Here is a 9963-nt window from a genome sequence, read left to right on the forward strand (position 1 = left end):
CCACGACGTTTATGTCCTTTATTGTGCCTGTCTCTGCATGATATGTTCCCTTGGCATTTCTCATTTTCTTGAAAAGATCTCTAGTCTTTCCCATTCTATTGTTTCCCTCTGTTTCTTTGCTTTACAAATCCCTTGTGACTATACATTGCTGCTGCTGCTAAGTTACTTCAGTCGTGTCCGACTCTGTGTGACCCCATAGACGGCAGCCCACCAGGCTCCACCATCCCTGGGATTCTCCAGGCAAGATCACTAGAGTGAGTTGCCATTTCCTTTTCCAATGCATGAAAGTGAAATGTGAAAGTGAAGTTGCTCAGTCGTGTCCGACCCTCAGGGACCCCATGGATTACAGCCCACTAGGCCCCTCCGTCCATGGGATTCTCCAGGCAAGAGTACTGGAGTGGGGACTATACACTGGAAGTGACAAATAGATTCAAGGGTTAGATCTGGCATACAGTGTACCAGAAGACCTATGGATGGAGGTTCCTAACATTGTACAGGAGGTGGTGATCAAAATCATCCAAAAGAAACAGAAATGCAAAAAAGCCAAAGTGGTTGTCTGAGGAGGCCTTACAAATAGATGAGAAGAGAAAAGAAACGAAAAGAAGATACAGAAAGATATAGCCACCTGAATGCAGAGTTCCAAAGAACAGCAAGAGGAGATAAGAAAGCCTTCTTAAATGAGCCACCAGGGAAGCTCCTTATCTAATAAAAGGTATTTCTCAATGTGATTGCTATGTGCTGAGTCCCCTATGCGCTATGCGATACACACTATGTCATAGTGCCTCCTCCCCTCCCCAGCTGGGGGTCACCGTCTGCTACTCTCAGCGCCCAGGAGGAGGGGACACCCCAGCCTCTCCCATGGGGAAGCGACAGACTCGAGAACGAGGTGTGTCTCCCTGAGGATGTGATTGTATAGATCATGCACTCATCTTTAATCATCACCTCACACCCTACATTTGCTGAGAGACACACAGAGTACCGAGGAGACCATGGTCCCTGCCACCTGGCTTCACCTCGGCAGTCACGGACACTCAGTGGATGGGCGGACAGATGACCAGCCCCGGAGGACAGGGCTGAGAATAGCCTCCACAATGTCCAGCTCCTCAATGCACCCTCGGGCAGGCCCTAGGCAGCTTCTGGTTCAGGTCAGTGACGTCACAGGACGTGACTGATACGCAGCCTCCACAACGCCCAACTCCACACACTCACGGTCCGTCAGCTCCGAGGCAGCTTCCGGTTCAACCCAATGACATCACCAACAAACCTGTCGGCCCAGATGAAGTCGCCTGCGATGGTGTTGGTACAGCCAGCAGCCAACCCCAGGCACTGGCCCTGCACCAAGGGGAAAAGGTACAGGAGCCCCCACTAGGTCAACTTCTCCAGGGACCAGGCTGGGTAGACCCCCACAAACTCCAGGTTCTCTGAGGTTGATGTCGGCCAAGAACAGCCTGCCTGGGACAAGAGAGGGGCTGTTGTTCATGCTGCCCGCTGTGGGGTCAGCACCCATGTGTGCAGTCACTAACCAATGAGTTATGTGGCCAAACAAACTATGTGGTCACCAACTCACATGGTCACCCACCCACGGGGTCACTACCCCATGCAGTGATCCCTCCACGTGGCCACCAACCCACATGATCACCCACCCATGGGGTCACTAACCTGCGAGGTCATGAAGTCCACCTGTCACCATCACTCACCCAGACGGTCACTCAGTCACCGGGTCAGCAACTCACATGGTAACCCACCCTGCAGTCAGCAACACAAACCAGTCACCCACCCACAGGGTCACCCAGCCCCACGGTCACCAACCCACACAGCTTCCAGCCCATGCGACCCCTAACCCATGGGGTCACCTGGCCACGCATTCTCCCAACTGTGCTGTGCCATCTCCCAACCAGACTGGGCTTCATAGTGTTCAGAGACTCAGATGTCCAACAGAGACCAAAGTTCAGACATCAGGGGCTCACAGAGGTGTTGACTCATGAATTTCTCCTGTTACAGAGGGCAAAGATGACCCCAAGGATATCCACGTCCTGGCCCCATGTTGTGGATACAATAATGTCTGAACAGATATTCACCTCCTGTCTACATCCTGACACACTGTGGTGGAGACAGTAATGTCCCCAAGGATGTTCACACCCTGCTCCTCATGTGGTGAATAGAATAACGTCCCCTAATATGTCCTGTTCCATTTCTCCACTTGAACCCAAAGCCAGCCCCATGAGCTAGGACATGCATGTGACCAGGTGTCCTGGTGTGAAGGCAGCACTCACCTGGGTGGCTGAAGCTATTCATGAGCTCCAGGTAGTGGACGAGGTCTTGGGCCTTCACCTGGTTCCCCCACCAGTAGGGGATACTGGGACACAGTTCCACATGCTGACTCATGGATGCCTCATCCTTGTAAAATAGGATGACCTGCTGGCAAAGGAACCACAGCTGGTGCAGAGTCAGCACCTTGGGTGGGCTGAGAATCATCCGGGTGCCCATGAGACATGTGCACAGGGGTTTTTGGGGTGCCTCGAGCCACAATGTGTCAGTTATTGGGGGAGTCCGAGAAACTACACTGATGTGTGGATTATTAGGGTGTCTATGAGCAGTGATGGGCTGGTTATTGGGTTCTCTGTAAGTAGAGACAGTCATGCATGGATTATTGGCATATCTGAGTAGAGACACTAGTGGGTAGATTGCTGGGGTGTCTGAGTGGAGACGGTGATGGATGGGTTATTGGGGTGTCTTTAGCAGTGATTGGTAGAGTTTTGGGGTGTTTGAGTGGAGACAGTGGTGGGTAGATTACTTGGTGTCTTGAGCAGTGATGGGTAGATTATTGGGGTGCCTGAGTGGGAAGAGAAGTGGGTGGATTATTCAGGTTTCTGATAGGAAATGGCAGGTGGATTACTGGGGCATCTTGAGGCATGATTGATGCATTTTGGGGGTGTCTGAATAGAGACCAGGCAGGGTGGATTATTGGGGGTGCCCGTGAACAGTGATGGGCTGGTTATTGGGGTATTTGAGTGGAGACAGTGGTAGGTGGATTACTGGGGTTCTGTGAGTGGCGTCACCTGGTGCCTGAATCAGCCTCAGGCAGCTAGAGGATAGTCTGATTACAGTGAGGCCTCTGCCAAAAACCTGAGGACCCTGTGGCCCCTGCTTACCCCATGGGGACACAGCATGTCCCCAAAGATGTTCTTGATGCAGCCTATCAGGTACTCGTGCAGGTCCTCTGTCATGCCCTCGAAGTCCCTGCACACCAGGATAACCACCTCCTGGGAGTGGTTCTCCAGCCACTTCGAGGTCTCCATGAAGGCATTCTTGGTGGCGGTGAAGGAGAAGGGCCTTGTAGTGAGAGACAGAGGGGTGTGGGTGGGGACTTTCCCCAGCACAGCCACTCTACAGATGGGTTGGGGGCAGGGTCCTGACACACAGAGACATAAAGCATGGTACCTGTTCCCAATGGACCCAGCCTCTCCTGAATGGCAGTGGGGAACCATGGCATTGCTCTGGTGTGCTGGTCTGTGTGTGTATGTGTGTGTGTGTGTACACACTTCAGTAGGTAAGGTGCACACACAGGTGTGCATGTGTTCAAGGTCTATGTGTGCATGGATATGCATGTGTATGTGAATGCACAGCAGCAGAGTTCAGTGCTTATCATATTGTTTGAAGTCTGTACTCCAGGGAGCATGTGATACCAGGAGGGTACATGCACACTGAGGCCCAGGACAGAACCTCCAGACCCCAAGGTTCATTAGGTTCTGTGGTAGGGGCACCGGGGCCCGAGGCCAGAGTGAAACATTAAGTGACTTGGCCAGCAGCCAAGAGAATGGACTGGACACCCCAAAACTGGACACAGGAAAGACATGTCAGGGACCTGGTATAGCCAAATTCTGGGAGACACCCCAGAGGCCAGGGCTACAGGTGTGAGTTCAGAAATGCACGTTGGTCAGAAATTCTGAGTGACTGATGCCAGAGGTCAGCCCTTTCCTGACTAGAGTGGACATGTGTCTGTCCCCTTAGAGGTCAGTGTCTTCTAATGGGAGTAGACCTGTGTTGATCCCCTTAAAGGTCAGCCTCTCCTGCCTGGAGTGACTGTGTGTCTGTCTGAGTGGATGTGTGCCCATCCTCTTAGAAGTTAGCATCTTCTAACTGGAGTGGACCTGTGTTGTCCCCATAGAGATCAGCCTTTCCTGCCTGGAGTTGACCATATGTCTATCTGAATGGACATATGCTCATTCCCTCAGAGGTCCTACCCCTCCTACCTGGGCCAGATGTTCATGTCCCTGGCTGGAGGACCCCCAATCCTGTACGTGCCTCCTACCCCCACCCCAACCTCCATGAAGACTGTCATGTACACCATGTGGCCAGAGTGCAGGTTCTTCTCAGTGCCCTCCTCCATGTGCTCCATCTGCAAGTCCTCACACCAGCATCCAGCTGCTTCATGATGTTCAGCACCTGCACACAGTTGGTCAACCTGTGCTGGGCACAGAGGGCAGCTCCCCCACTCAGGGGCTGGACATGCACTGAGGTTGCCCAAATGAGGGCCACATCATCCACTGTGAAATTAACAGTGTTGGTGCTGTCCAGGTTGAGGCCCTGCTTCTGGAAACAGGGTCTCCAGGGTCATATGGAGCACAGAGCCCGGGTCCAGACTGTGGTCTTGGTTGGGGGGTGTTCCTGCAGAGTCCAGCCTCACCCTTCTCTCAGGCAGTACCTTGTTGGAAGCTCCCTATAGGTTCAACAGTTCAAAATCCACGATACCCAAACTGGACCCTTGGACATGAGGACACACAAGACCTACAGAAGTCTGTGCCTGCCCACACTGCCCGCCACCCCCCCCCCCCACACACACACACACCAACAAACAGCATTAGGAAAGGCAAGAAGGAATCAAGGGGAGAGAACAAAAAGAAGAAACATCTGTCCACCACACAAACAAGACAGGAAAATCAAAATAAATAAATAAATAAATAATAATAATAACTTTAACATAAATTGAAAAGTGAAAGTTGTTCAGTTGTTTCCAACTCTTTTCAATCTGATGGACTGTGACCCACCATACTCATCTGTCAATGGAATTATCCAGGCACGATTACTGGAGTGGATTGCCTTTCCTTTCTCCAGATCTTCCCAACCCAGTATTGAACCCACATCACCCTCATTGTAAGCATAGTATTTACCAACTGAGCCACCAGGGAATCCCTAATATAAATTCATAGCAGAAAATGTACTGTGTCCTTTACAAGGAGTCATAATGGAAAAAGAAAAAATATATATATAAAGATAAAAAAATGGGAAAGAAAATAATAGATTCTCTCTATCCAAAATAAAAGAAAAAGCAAAAACTAATATTAACATAACCTAGTAGCAGAAAATGGTACTGTGTTGTCTACACAGAATCATAATGGAAAAATAAAATATGTGTAAGGATAAAAAATGGGAAAGGATGTCACAGCCCTCCCGCCCCTACCGCTTCAATCCAATTTAAAAGAAAAAGCAAAGACGTGTATGAATATTGTCAGCTACACACAGGCACTTGCCATCCACCTCTACAAGGAGTAAATGAAATGCTGCTGCAGCCACTGATCTTCAACACCCCCTAAAAGACAACCACCTGTGCCCCCAACCCCGCACACACCCAGGTCTCTTTGGCAGCCATACTACTTGAGACCATGGCACTGAGGTCCCCCAGGATGCAGGGACCCTGCCCTGGAGGGACACAGAATGGAGGGACCCAGCACAAAGGGACCCTTAGAGCAGAGAGACCTCAGTCCTGCAGGACTCCTGGGCTCTGGTGGACCCCCTCCTGGTAGTTCTCTCCTCTGGGTGTGAGCTCTTAAGGCCAAGCTGCAGGCACCTTATAAGTAGGAATATGGTTTGTCCACATTCCAGCCCTAGCTCTCTGCCAATCAGATCCACTGAGGAGGATTCCACCAACCAGGAATGTCCCAGGAGGAAGCAGTTACTCAATGCAAGAGCTGTGCTTGACAACCTCTTGTCCTCTTGAAAGGATCAGCCTGGGAGCAGAAAAACCAGGAATATGAGAGCCCCTCAAGTGCAAGTAGAGGAAGGCAGGGCTATCTGTCCCCTCCAGGTGGGCCTCTGCTCCTGTGGGCACCTGGGCCCAGGTGGGTTTTCTACCCCATCCTGCATCCACCCCCTGGCTAATGTGTGTGCCAGTGACAGGACCACTGTCAATTGGCTTTCCCCTCCCCACAGACAGGGCCCCTGCCATTGACTCTTCTCAATCCTCCACAATGACTGCCTCCCACCCTGGCTTCTCTGCCCCCCATAAAACCCCCATCCACCCTGGAGAAGCACTACAGGGGAGGGGTGTGAGTACATGCGTGAGTTCTTCAGCTGCTTCAGTTGTCTCGACTCTCTGTGACCCTGCCAGGCTCTTCTGTCCATGGTATTTCCCAGGTGAGAATACTACAGTGGGGTGCCATTTTCTCCTCCATGGGATCTTCCCAGTCCAGGGATCAAACCTGGGTCCCCTGCATTGCGGGCTGATTCTTTACCATCTGAGCCACCAAGAAAGTCTCCCTGAAGGGGGTTCCGGGGTACAAATGCAAACCCATCACAGAGGACATGGGAACTCAGCCATTGCTTATCTGGGACCAGGAAGGAGCTCTGGTGTCAGCACAGCTGCACAAAGGGCAGGGACCCAGGCTCCCCCTGCCCCTCCCAGCTCCCCCACCCTCTGTGACTTAAGAAGATAATGCTGATAGTCCATGGGTCACCATTCTGGCTTCAACCTGGTTCCACAGTAAAGTTGTGTCCTTTCCTACATTTCTGGGACACTCTCTGGATTGGGAAGATTTCCTGGAGGAGGGTATGGCAACACACCCCAGTATTCTTGCCTGCAGAATCCCATGTACAGAGAAGCCTGGCGGACTACATTCCCTGGGGTTGCAATGAGTCAGACATGACTGAGTGACTAAACAACAATTCTGCTTTACAGGAGATTTGCTCTCAATCCTGTTTCCCTATCAGGGATAAGGGCACTGCCCTGTGTGGGTGGCACTACTGGCTGGAGCTGGGTCCAGGGCCCAGGCATACCCACAGACCCTCACCTGGGTGGTGGACCACTTGACCATCATAGGCAGGGTGGCACATGGCAGCACTTTGCCCAGAAGCTACAGCAGCCTCGACTCCTTGTGAGAGATGGGTGACTTCTTGTTCAGGCAGTATGTCATTGTGCTGTGGATCCCTGCAGGCAAACCAGGCAGTGGACACGTCACCTCCTGAGCCTGTCCTCTGTGCCCCAAAGCCGCCCTAAGGATGCACTATGTAGCTATAGCTATAGCGCCATGGGGCATGGGGGAGTCCCGAAAGTCATATCCACCTAGTCCTGGGGACTGAATCTTGTCTCAAAATGGGCTCTCTGCAAATGTGATAAAGTGAAAGTCAATTTATTTAAGGAACTCCATTTTTGGACAGGAAAGGCTTAAGATGGCTTTTGATTTTATGGTTCGTTGTTTACCAGGTGGTGCTCATGGCAAAGAGACCGCTTGCCAAAGCAGGAGCATAAAAGATGCAGGGGTGATCCCTGATTTTGGAAGATGCCCTGGGAAGTGAATGACAACCCACTCCATTATTCTTGCCTGGAGAGTCCCATGGACCGAGGAACCTGGTGGGTATAGTCCATAGGGTTGCAAAGACACTACTGAGCACAGAAAGACCCTCTCTAGTTACAAGTATTTTGATGTTATTCATAGTATTTTCAGGTTTTTTGTGATGCCTGTGTTGTGGTCATTTATTTCTGATCATTTATGTGTGGTTTCATTTATTCTTTTTCCTTTTAAATCTGTGTGATCTGTTTCAGAGACACTGTTGAGAGGTTCACACTTTAGCAGTCACCTGGGGACAAACCGAAAATCCTTCCCTTCTATCTCTGAACATAGGTTTGGACTAGCTTTGTTTTCTTTCTCTCTCTCTCTTTTTTTTTTTTCTTATTTATTCTCAAGGTCAAGGGAAGGGAAGAAGAATTTACAAGTTCATAATATAATTTGATGTGATGATTTTATGGAAGAGTGGATGGATGGATGAGTGGATGGTGGGTGGATGGATGGATTGATCAGTGGATGGGTGGATGATGGACTGGTCAGTGGATGGATGGATGGATGATGGATGGCTGGATTTATGGGTGGATGGGTGGGTGGATGGGTGGATGGATAGGTGAGTCAGTGGATGGACAGATAGATGATTAGATGGGTGGGTGTGTGGGTGGACGGATGGATGGGTGGACAGCAGCATATGGTTCATGCATACAGCAGTGTATGACTCACCATGAAAAGGAGTGAAGTTTTGACACAAGCTATATCATGGATGGACCTTGAACACATGATGGTCAGTGAGAGAAGCAGACAGAGAAGGACACATTTTACGTGTCCATTTATAAGAGACGTCCAGAACAGGAAATTTTACAACGACAGAAGCATATGAGTGGTGCCTGGGCTTCGGGGAGAGGCATCATGAGTTATTATGTAAGCAGTACAGAAAGATAGCAGCCAAGGACCCCTGTGTGGATGAAGGAGGCCTGAAAACTCAGAAGCCTCCACCTTGTGGGGTCCCCACAGCCTTCCCCATGGGGAAGCACCCAGAAAGGCTAAGAGAATGGGTTCGTGGTTCCCTGTCTGCTCCACACCCTCAAGGGAAGGGCCCTGTGGGGACCCCTCTTCCCAGGGAGTGGGGTGGCCAGCATAGAACCCCACAGCTGTCCAGAGTGTGAGAAAGAATCTAAAGCTGCCTTCCATAGAAAATAGCACTTCCTGTTTGTCCAACTGTCCATGTGTGCTGCCAGTGGGCAGTGCCCAGGGTCACAGAACCAGGGCAGAGCCCAGTGTCCACATGGCCAGAAGAGTGCTGGTGGAGAATGGGGTGCATTTGCACCTTGAGGAGGTGAGCAGGGTTTGTCTGGTAGGAATCCTCCCTTTCCAGACCACCATGTCTGGTGGCCACCCCTCTGATGGCCTGAGCACAGCGGTGTCACCCTGGAAGTGCCTGGCTGGCTGATCACCACAGGGCATTCCCAAGTCAAGACGCCTGCCCATGGCTGAGCTTTGCAACACTTTTTTCAACCAATCTGGCTGGAGTCAGAGCTTCTTCATTTTAATTAGATAGTTCTGGTACCACTTATTGAGTTGTTTGGGGCTTTAAACTTTGGGCCCTCCAGGCTCAAGTGGAGAAGGTGCTGTACAAGCTCTGCTGGTAAACATGGGTGGAAAGGTGAGGGATCCCCAGGAGTAGGACAGAGTGGCTGAGAAAACACAACTGTGTCCCCCCGCTCCCTGCACCACCACCACCAGGATGGTTAGCATGTGTCCTGAAGGCAGGCTCTCAGGAGTTCACTTAACTTCCAGGTTGAATGGGATAAAGTGGACAGAGAAGGGAAAGTGCTGGTGTGTGTGTGTATGTGTGTGTAGTATGTGTAGATGAGTTTGGGGTGTGTGTGTACCCATGTATGTGTTCAGTGTGCATGTATGTGTGTGTGTTCAGTGTGCCTGTGTATGCCTGCATGTGTGCATGTTTGGAACTGAGGCTTCCCACACTTGGACCCATCTGACAGCCACATCCCCGCTGAGCCAAACCTGTGGGGCCTCACCTGGGATGCAGAGGTGGTGCAGGGGCAAGTCCCGGAGGCGAAAGCCCAGCACTGACATCCAGTCCGCATTCACCTTGGAGTCACAGGAAGGAGATGGGTGAGTTCACCTGTCAGCCCATTGGAGGCTGGGAGATCGAGGGAGGTTCAAGCTGGTTTTAGAAAAGGCAGAGGAACCAGAGATCAAATTGCCAACATCCACTGGATCATGGAAAAAGCAACAGAGTTCCAGAAAAACATCTATTTCTGCTTTATTGACTATGCCAAAGCCTTTGACTGTGTGAATGACAATAAACTGTGGAAAATTCTGAAAGACATGGGAATACCAGACCACCTGATCTGCCTCTTGAGAAATTTGTATGCAGGTC

General features: G+C 50.9%; 1 pseudogene; it reads right to left on the reverse strand.

The window, feature by feature from the left end:
- Positions 1–1215: 1215 nt before the first annotated feature.
- Positions 1216–9717, reverse strand: LOC132344557 (PI-PLC X domain-containing protein 1-like; annotated as a pseudogene).
- Positions 9718–9963: the final 246 nt, after the last annotated feature.

The sequence above is a fragment of the Bos taurus genome, chromosome Y, assembly GCF_002263795.3.
Source record: "Bos taurus isolate L1 Dominette 01449 registration number 42190680 breed Hereford chromosome Y, ARS-UCD2.0, whole genome shotgun sequence".
Lineage (NCBI taxonomy): Eukaryota > Metazoa > Chordata > Mammalia > Artiodactyla > Bovidae > Bos > Bos taurus.